This window comes from Camellia sinensis, chromosome 12 (assembly GCF_055761805.1).
Source record: "Camellia sinensis isolate YWXY chromosome 12, ASM5576180v1, whole genome shotgun sequence".
Taxonomy (NCBI): domain Eukaryota; kingdom Viridiplantae; phylum Streptophyta; class Magnoliopsida; order Ericales; family Theaceae; genus Camellia; species Camellia sinensis.
In genome coordinates this window covers 99921424-99937782 of record NC_138972.1, presented here as the reverse complement: position 1 = coordinate 99937782, position 16359 = coordinate 99921424, and positions in this window count along the sequence as shown.

Here is a 16359-nt window from a genome sequence, read left to right as displayed (position 1 = left end):
ATTCCGAATCTCGGTTTACAAAGTCTTGGAAAAAATCTGAAATCAGTCCTATTACAGAGCACCAGTAAGGGTTCTGGGTGAATTTAGGAAAAGAAGCATTGGCAAGCACTGTGCTTACCACAATGAAGATGGGCATCTGACTCAGGAGTGCAGAGCTCTGAAGGCACATCTGGAAGACCTGGTAAGACAAGGTCATTTAAGGGACCTTGTAGACGAGGCCAGGACAAGGGAAGAGCAAGCAAGACTGCCTCAGGCACCGACAACACCACAACCGCAGACAGGCGGACCTCGAGTGATCAATGTGATTTACTCAAAGGTCAATGAGAACGAAATATGTGGGGAGACTCAGAAGGTAAAACACTTGCAGCATGCGTACCAGGTCCGGTAGAAAAGACCTAGGGCAGACGAGTGCTAGGGACCAGTGGTGTCCTTTATTGAAGATGACCTAGAGATGGTGCAACATCCACACAATGATGCCTTGGTAATATCCCTCTAGATTGGAGAATGCCAAGTGAAACGCATCTTAATTGACCAGGGTAGCTCTTGTGATATCATGTATGTCAGGTGTTACAAGGAGCTTGGCCTTCACCAAGATGATTTGGAACAATCCAATGGTCCAATGGTCGGGTTCAATGGAACGCCGACGTGGCCCTTGGGGGCAATAAGTTTGGAGGTGCAGGCTGGCACCAAGAAGGTAATGATCGGGTTCAATGGAACGTCGACGTGGCCCCTGGGGGCAATAAGTTTGGAGGTGCAAGCTGGCACCAAGAAGGTAAAAACTGAGTTCACAGTAATTGACACTCTCTCCCCTTACAATGTTATCCTAGGAAGGCCATGGTTGCATGCAATGGGGGCTGTTCCCTTAACATTGCACCAGTTATTGCAGTTCCCAACAGAGCATGAAATTGAGGAGGTCAGAGGGGATCAAGTGCAAGCAAAGAATTGCTCCATGGCAGCAATGAAATCCACCTGCAATATACGAGAAGCAGAAGCCGCAGAGATTGAAGATAAGGACATAGAAGTCCTAGATGACGTCGGCAAAGAGCCAGCCGAAAAGAGTGAGGAAGCCCTGAAAAAAATCCTTGTCCAGCAAAGGGATGAAGAGCGTTTCTTCCTTCTTGGCTCGGGTTTGGCCGATGAAGAGGAAAAAGAGCCAGAGGCGTTCTTGAGAGCAAACATTGAGGTGTTTGCCGGAACGCCGTACGAGATGCCTGGCATTGACCCCGAGGTCACTTGCTATAGATTAAATGTGGATAGGTTGGCCAAACCTGTCATCCAGCGAGCAAGAAGGCCGACGTTGATGCACGTCGAGGCAGTAGAAGAGGAAGTGGATAAACTTCTGGAGGCTAGGGCCATTCGAGAGGTAAATTACCCGACATGGTTATCAAATACGGTGGTTGTGAAGAAAAAGAATGGGAAGTGGAGGGTATGTGTGGACTTCACCAGCCTGAACAAGGCTTGTCCCAAAGACAGTTTTTCACTACCCAAGATTGACCAATTGGTGGATACCATTTCAGGGCATGGAAGGATGAGCTTCCTGGATACGTACAGGGGGTACCATCAGATAGCTATGTAACCCCCAAATGAGGAGAAGACTGCATTTATCACCCCAAAATGGCTGTATTGTTACAGAGTGATACCTTTCGGGTTGAAAAATGTAGAAGCAACGTACCAGAGACTGGTAGCTAAGATGTTCAGGCATCTGATAGGCAGAACAGTGGAGGTATACATAGATGACATGGTCGTGAAGACTAAGGAACCTGAGGATCATCTGGAAGACTTAAAGACAGTTTTTGACATCCTTAGAACATATCGGCTCCGACTCAATGCATCGAAGTGCGCATTTGGAGTTAGGTCTGGTAAGTTCTTAGGATATTTGATTACCAAAAGGGGCATTGAGGCTAGCCCCGATCAAATCAAGGCCATTTTGGAGTTAAAGAGCCCAACATCGGCAAAGCAAGTGGAGATGTTGACTGGAAGGGCTGCAGCCCTGAATAGATTCATAAGCAGAAGTTCTGACAAATGTAAACCTTTCTTCAGCTTAGTGAAGAAAGCCACTAACTTCTTATGGACAGAAGAGTGCGAAGTCGCCTTGACCGACTTGAAAAAATATTTGACCACAGCTCCAGTTCTCTCAAATCTAGTACCTGGAGAGGGGCTGTTCTTATACTTGGCAGTTTCAGAGCATGAAATGAGTGCAGTAGTAATTAGAGAAGAAAAGGGAGAGTAAAGGATAGTTTACTACGTGAGCAAAACCTTAGCTGATGCTAAGACCAGATACCTACCCTTGAAGAAGCTAACACTGGCCTTAGTAATGGCTTCAAATAAGCTAAATCATTACTTTTAAGCCTACAAAATTGTGGTGTTAACTGAGCATCCCTTGAAGTCCTTGTTGTAGCAGGGAAATCTGACAGGCAGAATAGCCAGATGGGAAGTGGTGTAGGGCCAATATGACTTAGAATTCAAACCTAGAACAACAATCAAAGGCCAAGTTTTGGCTGACTTCGTGGTCGAGTTCACACCAGACGCCATCATACATCGGGCTCCGTTGAGCCGAGGGATACGATGTCCAAGTGAACAAAGAGAAACCCAGCTAGGGAGAGCAGAACAAAGGAAGTAAGAAAAACTCAGGCTATGCAGTATTTACATCGGTGACTCCTTCCGACTGTTTGTTGATGGGAGTTCAAACCGACAAGGAGCGGGGGCAGGAGTAGTGCTAATATCTCCAGATGGGCAGATACTGGAACAATCCATTCGTTTGGGGTTTAAAGCCTCAAACAATGAAGCAGAGTATGAAGCACTAATCGCAGGATTAAAGCTGGCAGTAGCACTGGAAGCTGACGAGGTAATAGTCTTCTGTGACTCCCAGCTTATCGTCAACCAGGCAACAGAATTAAAGCAGAGTATGAAGCAGAGTATGAAGCACTAATTGCAGGATTAAAGCTGACAGTAGCATTGGAAGCTGACGAGGTAATAGTCTTTTGTAACTCCCAGCTTATCGTTAACCAGGCAACAGGCAAATACGCAACCCGAAACAAAAGGATGTCGGCCTATGTAAAGGAGGTGGGCAGACTGGTAGCCTTATTCCAGAATTGCCGACTACAGCAGGTTAGCTGAGATGACAACAACCATGCTGATGCTCTGGCCAACCTGACTAGTGCAATAAAACTTGGAGAGACAAGGACGATAATGGTGGGCTACTTGTCAGGTCCAAGCATAGAACCATTAAACACAGAGCATGAAACAATGTGTGTGGAAATGGGACCAAGCTGGATGGATGCAATAATAGTATTTCTTAAAGAGGGAAAACTGCCAGATGATCATGAAGAAGCACACAAGATCAGACTGAAGTCGGCAAGATTCAACCTGACAGCAGAAGGACATCTCTACAGAAGATCTTTTACTGGACCCTTTTTGAGGTGTGTACATCCTTTACAAGTTGAAGACTTCTTGTATGAGATACATGAAAGAGTATGTGGAAGCCACGCAGGGGGCATGCCATTTGCTCATAGGGCCATTACTCAGGGGTACTGGTGGCCCTACATGCATAAAGATGCTGAAGCTTATGTTAAGAAGTGTGAGAAGTACCAGAGATTTGCACCTTTGATACATTAACCAGCAGCAGACTTAAACCCAGTGTCCAGCCCTTGGCCATTTGCCCAATGGGGCATGGATCTTGTTAGACAACTGCCTCAAGCAATTAGACAAAGGAAGTACCTGCTAGTGGCAACAGATTACTTCACCAAGTGGGTGGAAGTTGAACCCCTCGCAAAGATTCAAGATGTTGATGTGAAGAGCTTCATTTGGAAGAACATCATCATCAGGTTTGAAATCCCAAGGGCAATAATAGAAGACAATGGTACACAGTTTGATAGTAAGCTAATCAAGAGCTTCTGTGCAAAGTACACGATCAAGAATTATTACTCTACTCCAAGCTTCCCTGAAAGCAATGGTCAAACAGAAGCATCCAATAAGGTCATCTTGGATGGGATCAAGAAGAGGCTGGAAGCAGCTAAGGGAAGATGGGTGGATGAGTTACCCAGTGTACTCTGGGCATATCGGACTATGTCGAGAAGATCAACTAGGGAATCCCCAATTGCCATGGCTTTTGGCACAGAGGCAGTAATCCCATTAGAGGTTGGCATCCTAGGGATCAGAACCCAAGGAGTGGAGAATGAGATTAATGATGCATTCTTAGCCCGAGATTTGGACCTATTGGAAGAAAGAAGGGAGAATGCAGCAATTCAGCTAGGGCCATATTAGCAGTAGCTTGCCAGGGCTTATAATAAGAAGGTTAACCCACGAGAGTTCCAAGTTGGGAATCTCGTTCTAAGAAAGGTCGTCGGCAACAAGAAGGATTCCAGAGAGGGAAAGCTTGGCCCAAATTGGGAGAGACCTTATAGAATCACCTCGGTGCTGGGCAATGGTGCATATCGGCTTATAGACAGTGAAAGCAAAGAGTTGCCAAGACCCTAGAATACTTGCAATCTGAAGTTTTTCTATCATTAGAATTTTTGTTTTTTAAGCTTCTTGTTATTGGCCGAAGTAATAATAAAGTCTTAGCTTGATTTTTAAACTTGTGTAGTATGACTGAGTTGGCGATGTTTCTGATTGAAACATGACGAATAACTTAGATTTATTATATGACAGAGTTTTTACTTGCATATAATAGAGTTGAACTAAGTTGGCGATATTTTTGATTGAAACATGACGAATAACTTAGACTTATTATATAGCAGAGTTGAATTATACTTGCATATAATAGAGTTGAACTAAGTTGGCGATGTTTTTGATTGAAACATGATGAATAACTTAGACTTATTATATGACAGAGTTTCTACTTGCATATAATAGAGTTGAACTAATTGAAACATGACGAATAACTTAGACTTATTATATGGCAGAGTTGAATTATACTTGCATATAATAGAGTTGAACTAAGTTGGCGATGTTTCTGATTGAAACATGACGAATAATTTAGACTTATTATATGACAGAGTTTCTACTTGCATATAATAGAGTTGAACTAAGTTGGCGATGTTTCTGATTGAAACATAACGAATAACTTAGACTTATTATATGGTAGAGTTGAATTATACTTGCATATAATAGAGTTGAACTAAGTTGAGTTAACCCGGACTTGCCATATCAGCAGAGTCAAACACAGATTGAAACTAAGGGCATTTTGATAAGATTAACAGAAGAACCAAGGTTGGTAAACCTCGGCCAATCTTTGTTTTAATATTACCTCGACGACGAGGTCAAAGTCACATGCTTAATGAGAACCCAAATGGAACTTAAGTTCACATTAGGGGGCTGAGGGCTGGAAAATGATGCTTGGAAGTTGGAATTTACAAGGTAAGATTGGTTTAATACTTGTTGAAATTTTAGAAAAAATTTATAAGTTAAAGTTAAAGCCGAGGTTACGATTAAAGGAAGATTGGTTTAACACTTGTTGAAATTTTTTAGAAAAATTTACAAGTTAAGCCAAGGTTGTATTGAAAGAAGTACTTATGTACTTGCCAAGATTATCATGTTGCCAAGACTTGGTAGATATTTGAAGATAGAAGTCTTGTTAAGTAAAAAGTGAAGTGACAAGTTGTAAATAACACTTGTGAAAATATTATACAAAATATTTTTAAGTGTTAGGCCAAGGCTGAGATAAACTGTTAGCGGGTATAACCGAAGTATTCCATATCGGGAAGATTACACAGTCAAGGTGTGCATTGAAGACATGCAAATTATTCTAAGTATAGAATCATACAAGAGTAAAAAGAACACACATGCAATCACATTGAAAGAAGAAATTTGAGAGTGCATTCAGATAAGGAAGGAAGGCACTTCAGCCTGACATTGAAGAATAATTGTTCAGATTACAAAAGTGGAACGTCGGCCAAATTCAAGCTTACATCGTTTCAAAAGTAAGAAAAAAGTACAAGGTACAAAGAAAAACATCAAAATAGACTACTCGGCGTCAGCGGCGGATTGTGTCTTGGCCCCAGAAGACAGTTGGGAAGACTTCTCGGCAGCCTTCTCAGCCTCGGGCTCAGCATCGATCTCCTGTAGAGTTTGATCGAGGCTCTTCTCGGCGATTGGCACCTCGGAGTTTGTCTTCTAGGAGGAGGCATCCTTTGAGATCTCATCTTCCTCATCCTGAGTCAAGTCCAAGACTTGCTCATTCAGAGTTGGGGACTTGGCCCCAGCAGCCTCTTCGTTCTTCTCGACCTTAACTTCCTCCTCGGACTCAGCTTCCTCCTCGGATTGGCTTGGAGTAGGGGGGAATGGCAGGATGAGGTTGCTGACGTTCTTGAGGGGAGAGTCCTCGGGGACAGCCAACTCCTTCAGAGCAGCCATCAAACCAAGGGAGAAACCCTTGTTGCATGCCTGCTTCACTTATTTCTTGTAATCTTCCTTGACGTCGGCTACCCCCTCGGCATACGCCTTCTCATCCGCCGATTTGATCTCGGCGTCCTTTGTGGCCAGGGCAGCAATGAGCTCGGCCTGGGCTTTGGCGGTCTTTGCCTCGGCCTCTTTCTTTTCAGCTTTAAGGACTTTGGCAATGGCTTTAGCGGCCCCAGCCCTCTCCTCGCCCTGATCCTGAGCTTTCTTGGCTTTCTTGGCCTGGTCTATCAAAGTTTTCATCTTGGCCTCAGCCCTATTAATGGTCTTCTGCAAGCCAGCAACCTCCTTGGTCTTGTTGGCCAACTCTTTCCTAATGTTAAAGGCTTGCATCGCGAAGGAATGGCCATGCTGGATCGCCTAGAAGAAATAGGAAAAACAAATGTTAGTAAAAACTCTCTGTATGAAAAAACAGAGAGTGAAAAGTACCAAGTGATGGGCGCTTACCTGTACGGAGTGCTGCAACATCAAAGCAAAATTTTTGTACTCGCTCATCTCGGCGTTGCGATTGAGATCTTTGGGAAGGAGCAAGGCGGCAGAGAGGGCAACGCCGACTTTAATGTCGTCGACGCTGTCGCCAGCTCTGATCGGCTTGTCCTCAATTGTAATTGGGGGAGCCCAGGGGGCATCTGATTACATAGACCCCGAGGCTGTCGCAGACTATGACCTCGGCTTCTTTGACCGGTTGATTCAAAGAGAGCAGCCTCAGTGGGCCTCTTTTCGGCGGCTGAGGCACTTTTTTTCGCCTCAGCAATTTTGGAGATCGGCAAGGTGTCCTCAGAGTCGATCTGAGTTACTGTTGCCTTAGGTTGGGCTTTTTTCAGTCTTTTCGACTTTGGTTTTGGCTGAGACTGGGATGGTGAAGATTGTGCGGTGACAGAGTTGGGGATGTCGGCTAGAAGGTCGTCTGCTACAGCCTTCTTACGACCCATTTCGACGGTGGCTACAGATCGACGTCGGCGTTTGCGTTGAGAAGGCGGGATTAGTTGTGGAGCCGAGGTTGATGGCTGTTCTACAAGGTCAGAGGTTGATCCCTGATCTGGCCAAGGTGATGAAGTTGTAGGGAGAGTTGTTGTCATGACCTAAACCCGCCCCCGTGGGTTAGGGACATAACCGGCCAGTAATCATGAGATTACCTACGGCCTCAAACCAAACCAAACGTATTTTAACAGAGTTAACGGGGGCCAAACGAAAGCAATCTAAAACTTTGTCCATAGAGCTGTGCTTACATGGCACATCATAACAAACCATACATATGTACATTAATAACTCATAACAAAAGTACAGTACCATAAAGTTCTGTGCAGACAAGATCATCCAAAACTAAGTCAACTCACGAAAACTATATACAGACATGTTCAAAGACTTCGCCAACATGACAACATAAAACAAAATGACAAAAGGCGAAGACGAGTCTCGGGCGTGAGACATAAGGGCTGACTCTTCAAAACCTTTGTTGTTCCACATAGACTTCACTGGGCTGGGTTTGGACTTCCCTTGGCTCACCTACAAACACATGAATGAGCGTGAGCGATAGCCCAGTGAATAATATCAAATACAGAAGTTATACAAACGATATGTAGAACAACATGCTTCAAACGGCCTTGGGCCCAATTCATATTTCTATTTAACATATATACACAATTTAGATCAAGTGTCTGCGATTCCGAACAAACTGGCCTTTGGCTTATTTAAACTTTCATTTGTGTCAAAACGGTCTTTGGCCCATTCAGATGACAAACTGGCCTTTGGCCCACTCATTCTTTCATGTCAAAACGGCCTCCAGCCCATTCATTCACGTCAAAACGGCCTCCAGCCCATTCATTCACGTCAAAACGGCCTCTGGCCTATTCATTCATGTCAAAACGGCCTCTGACCCATCCATTCATGTCAAAACGGCCTCTGACCCATCCATTCATGTCAAAACGGTCTCTGGCCCATTCATTCATGTCAAAACGGCCTTGGGCCCATCCATTCATGTCAAAACGGTCTCTGGCCCATTCATTCATGCCAAAACGGCCTTGGGCCCATCCATTCATGTCAAAACGGCCTCTGGTCTATTCATTCATGTCAAAACGGCCTCGGGCCCATCCATTCATGTCAAAACGGTCTTTGACCCATTCATTCATGTCAAAACAGCCTCGGGCCCATCCATTCATGTCAAAACGGTCTCTGGCCCATTCATTCATGTCAAAATGGCCTTGGGCCCATCCATTCATGTCAAAACAGCCTCGGGCCCATCCATTCATGTCAAAACGGCCTCTGGCCCATTCATTCATGTCAAAACGGCCTCTGGCCCATCCATTCATGTCAAAACGGCCTCGGGCCCATCCATTTATGTCAAAACGGCCTCTAGCCAATTCATTTGGTATAGCAAACATTGTCCACCAATCGAATCAATGAACATATAGAACTTACATAGAAGTAAGCAATTGGACAACAACATATTTCAAATGTCTTTGTTAAGATATTACTCACAGTGATCAGTTGGTTGGTTTGCTCTGGAGCTCGACCCTACACATTCCATGAACACAAAAGGGTCACAAACAATTCAATCCGTTCTAAATTCACATTTTCCTCTTTAGGCTTCATTCTTATCTCTTTAACTCAATTACAATGCTCAATGCATGCCTAAAAGTACTTGGAAGTGAAAGCGAATAGAAAAAGAAACACAGAATGTCTTTTCAAAATTTCAAAAAACAAGGTCCTCGCTCGAGTGTGGATTTCTCCGCTCGAGTGGACCCTTGAGGCCTGCAAAAGTGTTGGATGCATCAAAATTACGTTCGATCGCGAACTCTGGCGCTCGAGCGGAAGGCCTCCCTACATGGCTCCCCGCTCGAGCGTAAACTTACCCGGTTGAATGGAAACCTAGCATGCAGAAAATACTGGGAACACGAATTTCACGCTCGAGCGGCAGTTTCCCCGCTCGAGCGGACATCAAAATTCTGGAAAATCCAGAACATGTTCTTGAGCTTCAATTTGATGTTCAAAGGTCCAAAATGCATGATTTTGGCTCAAACTTCACATATACATATTCTAACATGATATAAACACCAAGTTACAACACAATGAAGCTCAATTTCACAATTTAATCACATGCATGCCTCAAATTAACCCAAACTCATCACCAACACATTAAATTCAAACATGCAAAGCTCACACCTCCATGATCTACACTTGCATGTGAGAGACATTCATTATTCTCAATTTACTTGGTGAAGAGATGATCAAATACATGGATTTCAAACAAGATTCATCATGGATTACACAATTTATGCTTAAACATGGAAATTTATAGCAATTTCCTACATGCATGCCTCTAGTGACTTCAATTACAACAAAATCAACTCAATTTCCTCATAATCAATTTAATCCAAGTTCTTGACCATTATTCAAACTTGAATTCACAATTTACAACATTAAACTCATGAATTCACTTACCTAGGAGCTTAATTCTTACAATCTATGGCAAAATCTTGAGTTTAATCTTCCAATTCTCCAAACCTTGAGCCAAGATTACACAATTCTCTCACTATCTCTCTCTCTCTATAGCCAGCCCTCTCTCTATTTTTGAGTTCAAATCAGCCAAATGAAGTTATAAGAAGAGAATAGAGTGTATAGTGCCTTATTACAACAAACCCCACTAATTCCAATTTAATAATAATAAATAATTAGGCACCAATTCATCAATTAAATCAATTAATTCTGATCTGAATCAATTTCTAATTAAATTTTACCGTAGGCTCTAAAACTTATGCTAATCGCAATGGCGCAATCAATTTCGGGTTTTGTGGCCGATAAGGCCTTCAATTAATTTCCAAAGTAGATAATCGAACAGATATTCCTACGGTGAACAGATAGAAATTTAAAACCACATATTTTCACATAATGGAACACAGAATCATATTAAACACATAATCATACTCATATTAAGGACCGATTAACATATTACGGAACAGGGATATCACAGTCTTCCCTCCTTTAGGAAGTTTGGTCCTCCAAACTTAATTTACCTTCGTCGGAAAACAAATGTGGATAGCGTAGTCACATTTCCTCCTTTTTTTCCCATGTAGCATCCGTCCCATAGTGTTCCTTCTATTCCACTTTCACCATTGGAATGGACTTGCTTCTCAATTGTTTCACTTGCCGATCAACAATTCGTTCCGGCCATTCAGCGTATTCTATATTTTCATCTATAGCTACCCGATGATAATCAATCACATGAAACGGGTCTTGGAGGTAACCCCTCAACATCGACACGTGAAACACATTATGGATTTGTTCAAATCCCGGTGGCAAAGCAACTCTATAGCAACTAGGCCAAGCCTTTCCAGAATTTGAAACGGGCCAATGTAACGGGGCGACAACTTACCATTCTTTCCAAACCTGACTTGCCCTTTCATCGGAGATACATGAGTGAACATGTGGTCACCAACCTCATACTCAAGAGGTCTTCTCCGAACATCTGCATAATTCTTTTGTCGGTCCTGAGCTGTTTTGAGCCTTTGCCGAATGATCTTGATTTTCTTAGAAGTGTCTTGTACAATTTCAGGTCCAAGTAAAGCTCTATCCCCGACTTCTATCCAACAAATAGGTGATCTACACCTTCTACCATACAAAGCCTCGTATGGTGCCATACTGATGCTAGAGTGGAAGCTGTTATTGTATGCAAACTCTGTAAGTGGCAAATAATCTTCCCAACTCCCCTGAAAATCCAAAGCACACATCCGAAGCATATCTTCCAAAGTCTGTATTGTTTGTTCTGATTGCCCAACGGCCTGTGGGTGGAATGCAATACTGAATCTTAGTTCTGTTCCCATAGCTTCCTGCAACTCTTCCGCAATCTAGATACAAATTTCGGATCTCTATCCGATACAATGGATACCAGAACTCCATGTAAACGGACAATCTCATCAACATAAATGGTAGCCAGTCTATAAGCATTAAACGTAGTTCTAACTGGTAGAAAATGTGCAGATTTAATCAGTCTATCAACTACAATCCAAATAGAATTCATACCTCGAGAAGTCCGAGGTAGGCCAACAACAAAATCCATAGTCACATGCTCCCACTTCCATTCAGGAATAGGGAGAGGTTGAAGTAGACCGCCTAGTTTCTGATGTTCAGCTTTAACTTGCTGACACTGAAGACATTTGGACACATATTCTGCAATCTCTTTCTTCATTTTAGGTTACCAATAGGTTTGTTTCAAATCCCAATACATTTTATTGTTACCCGGATGCATAGCAAACACTGATTTATGGGCTGCATCAAAGACCCTTCTCTTTAGTTCTGGAATATCCGGGACGCACATTCGGTTTCGAAACTTCAACACTTCGTTCTCAACACTAAACTCTGCTTTCGGACTTGTTTCAAATTCATCAATCACTTTCTTGAGGAGTTCATCATCTTTCTGTTTCTGCTTGATTTCGTCAATGATTGCCGGCTCGGCTGTAATAGCGGCTATCAATCCGCCATGTTCACACATTACCACTTCAATTTCAGACTTCTCAAAATCTCGCAAGATTTCTTTCTGTTCAGTAAGCAAACAAGCCATACTCCCCGTTGATTTTCTGCTCAAGGCATCGGCAACTGTGTTAGCTTTTCCGGGGTGATACTGAATCTCTAAATCATAATCCTTTATCAGTTCCAGCCATCTCCTCTGTCGCATATTCAACTCCTTCTGCGTGAAGAAGTATTTCAGACTTTTGTGATCCGTGTAGACTTCACACTTTGCTCCATATAGATAATGCCGCCAAATTTTCAAAGCAAAAACAACTGCGGCCAATTCTAAGTCATGTGTTGGATAGTTCTTCTCGTGTGGCCTCAACTGTCGGGAGGCGTAAGCAATAACCTTTCCGTTCTGTATTAACACACAGCCCAAACCGTTACAAGGCGCATCACTGAAAATTACAAAATTCTCCGTACCTGAAGGTAGTGTCAAAATTGGTACAGTGGTCAGTCTTGTTTTCAGTTCATGAAAGGCAGCTTCTCTTTCGTCATTCCATTCAAACGGTTGCCCTTTTCGTGTCAATTGGGTAAGAGGCACAGCTAATTTCGAAAAGTCTTTCACAAACCTTCTGTAATAACCAGCTAAACCCATGAAACTACGAACTTCTGTCACATTTGTCGGTGTAGGCCAATTCACAATTGCCTCTATTTTCTGTGGGTCCACTGAAACTCCTTCCTTGTTGATCACGTGCCCTAAGAAAACAATTTCATCCAACCAAAACTCACATTTCTTTAGTTTAGCAAATAATTTCCTTTCCCGAAGTATTTGTAGGACAGTCCTCAAATGATGTTCATGTTCAAGTCTATCTTTAGAATATATCAAAATATCATCAATAAAAACCACAACGAATTCGTCAAGGTAGGTTTTAAAAATTAGGTTCATTAAGTCCATAAATGCTGCCGGAGCATTAGTCACTCCAAATGGCATAACAAGAAACTCAAAATGTCCATACCTCGTTCTGAATGCGGTTTTCTCAACATCCTCTGCCTTAACTTTTAGCTGATGATACCCGGATCTCAAATCAATCTTAGAAAACACATGTGATCTCTGCAACTGGTCAAATAAGTCATCAATATGGGGTAGGGGATATTTGTTCTTTATTGTTACCTTGTTTAATTCCCGATAATCGATGCACAAACGCAAGGTTCCATCATTCTTTTTCACAAACAATACCAGGGCACCCCAAGGCGAAGTGCTAGGTCGAATAAACCCCTTGTCAAGCAGGTCTTACAACTGTTCCTTCAATTCTTTCATTTCGGCAGTAGCCATTCTGAAGGGAGTTTTAGAAATGGGATGGGTGCCTGGCACAGTTTCAATGGTAAACTCTATCTCCCTATCTACTAATTCCCCTGGTAATTCATTTGGAAACACATCTGGAAATTCTCTAACAATAGGGACATCATTCAATTCAACATTCACAGATTGTTCAGACAACACATAGCACAAATAACCCTAGCACCATTTCCTGATCAGTTTACATGCTTTCATTGCAGATATCAAATAAGGTAAAGGCACTACCCCATTACCCACAAACACAATCTCTTTCTATTCTGGTGGTTTAAACACAACCCGTTTTGTTACACAATCAATGGTGGCACAATATTTGGTTAGCTAATCCATGCCCAAAATTACATCAAAATGTCTAAAATTCAAGGGCAACAAATCCACATATAGGATAGCATCCTCAACACGCATATCGCAAAACTGGTATACAGATTCACACAATACAGATTCCCCAGATGGAGCAGACACACATAGCAGATATGGCAGTAATTCTAAGGGTCTATTCAATCTAGATACAAATACATATGTCAGAAAAGAGTGTGTGGATCCGGAGTCAATTAACACAAAAGCATCCGGATTACATATAAAAATAGTACCTGAGACAACTGCGTTGGCATTCCGTGTATCGCCCGGAACAAGTGCAAAAACTCTCCCCTGTCTCACGGTATCCCCGGTGGTAGCAGATCTCAAAGTATTCCCCGGCTTTGGGATCGATGCAGTGGAACTAGTAGCTATCTTTCCACCATTCTGATTACAATCTCGGGCCATATGCCCTTGTTTTCCACATTTGAAACAGGCTCCTGACACACGGTAACAGACTTCATGGTGCCTTCTGCTACAAATATTGCACATGGGAGCTGTGTCTCGGGAAGAATTTGAAGTATTTGAGGAGCCCATATTTTGCTTTTTTGAAAATTTCTTCTTTGAGAAGAAGCCTTGCCTTTTGTTACTTTTCCAATCAGGTGTTGACTTAGTCTGTCTAGCTATGTTAGCCTCTGATATGATGGCCCTGTCTAGCACCCCAATGTAGGTCTCCAGCTTCAAGACATTCACTCTTTCTAAAATGTCACCTTGAAGCCCACCTTCAAAATGTCTCGCCTTCTTATAGTCAGTGTCAATCACGTGTGGTGCAAACCTAGCCAATTCAGTGAATTTGGCCTCATACTCGGCTATAGTCATGCTGTCTTGACTAAGTTCCATAAACTCTGCTACTTTCCTATCCCGAACACACTACGAGAAGTACTTGTCATAGAAAATCTCCAAAAATTTCACCCAGTCAACATCTTTATGATTTTCTCGCATTAACATCCACCATCTTCTTGCCTCGTCTTCTAGCATAAAAGTGGTTAGAAGAACTTTTTGTGTCTCTGAACAGGGGAACACTTCAAACAGTTTCTCAATGCCGAGGACCCATGCTTCGGCTTTCAACGGATCTAATCCCCCGTAGAACTGTGGTGGTTTCATTTTCTTGAACTCTTTGGTGAGTGCTATTATTCGATCATCATTCAGATTATCTGGCACGGGTGGTGCCGGAGGTGGAGGTGGCGGGTATGGTTACTGCTATTATTGTTGCCACTCCTGTTGCTGTCTTAAAGTTTCTGCCATTTCCTGTATCAGTCTTTCCATTCTGTCTATTCTGGCAGTAGAGGATTCCTCTATTTCATCACCTCTTGTTCTCACCATCTGATTAAACTTGCATTATTTTTCACACAAAAGATTCACAAGTATGCATATACTAAAGAGCATACATAGTTAGATAATTTGCAATACAAGCAAGTCACAACTCATAACATATAATTGTTCGTATCAAAACATTTAAGCATATTCTTGATGCTTTCAAATTCAGACTTATCACATGAATGCATCCTAGATCTTTTCTAGACGCTTATTGCTCTTTTGGACAAGTGTGTGAGTTATTAACTCGTGCTTTGATACCACTCTGTCATGACCCGAACCCGCCCCCGTGGGTTAGGGACATAACCGGCCAGTAATCATGAGATTACCTACGGCCTCAAACCAAACCAATCGTATTTTAACAGAGTTAACGGGGGCCAAACGGAAGCAATCTAGAACTTTGTCCATAGAGTTGTGCTTACATGGCACATCATAACAAACCATATATATATATATACATTAATAACTTACAACAGAAGTACAGTACCATAAAGTTCTGTACAAACAGGATCATCCAAAACTAAGTCAACCCACGAAAACTATATACAGACATGTTCAAAGACTTCGCCAATATGACAACATAAAACAAAATGACAAAAGGCGAAGACGAGTCTCGGGTGTGAGACACAAGGGATGACTTTTCAAAACCTTTGTTGTTCCACATAGACTTCACTGGGGCTGGGTTTGGACTTCCCTTGGCTCACCTACAAACACATGAATAAGCATGAGCGATAGCCTAGTGAATAATATCAAATACAGAAGTTATACAAACCATATGTAGAACAACATGCTTCAAACAGCCTTGGGCCCAATTCATATTTCTATTTAACATATATACACAATTTAGATCAAGTGTCTGCGGTTCTGAACAAACTGGCTTTTGGCCCATTTAAACTTTCATTTGTGTCAAAGCGGTCTTTGGCCCATTCAGATGACAAACTGGCTTTTGGCCCACTCATTCCTTCATGTCAAAACGGCCTTCGGCCCATTCATTCACGTCAAAACGGCCTCCGGCCCATTCATTCATGTCAAAACGGCCTCTGACCTATTCATTTATGTCAAAACGGTCTCTGGCCTATTCATTCATGTCAAAACGGTCTCTGGCCTATCCATTCATGTCAAAACGGCCTCTGGCCCATTCATTTATGTCAAAATGACCTCTGGCCCATCCATTCATGTCAAAACGGCCTTGGGCCCATCTATTCATATCAAAACGGCCTCTGGACCATCCATTCATGTCAAAACGGCCTCGGGCCCATTTATTCATGTCAAAACAGCCTCTGGTCCATTCATTTGGTATAACAAATATTGTCCACCAATTGAATCAATGAACTTATAGAACTTACATAGAAGTAAGCAATTGGACAACAACATATTCAGATGTCTTTGTTAAGATATTACTCACAATGATCGGTTGGTTGGTTTGCTCTGGAGCACGACCCTACACATTCCATGAACACAAAAGGGTCACAAACAATTCAATCCGTTCC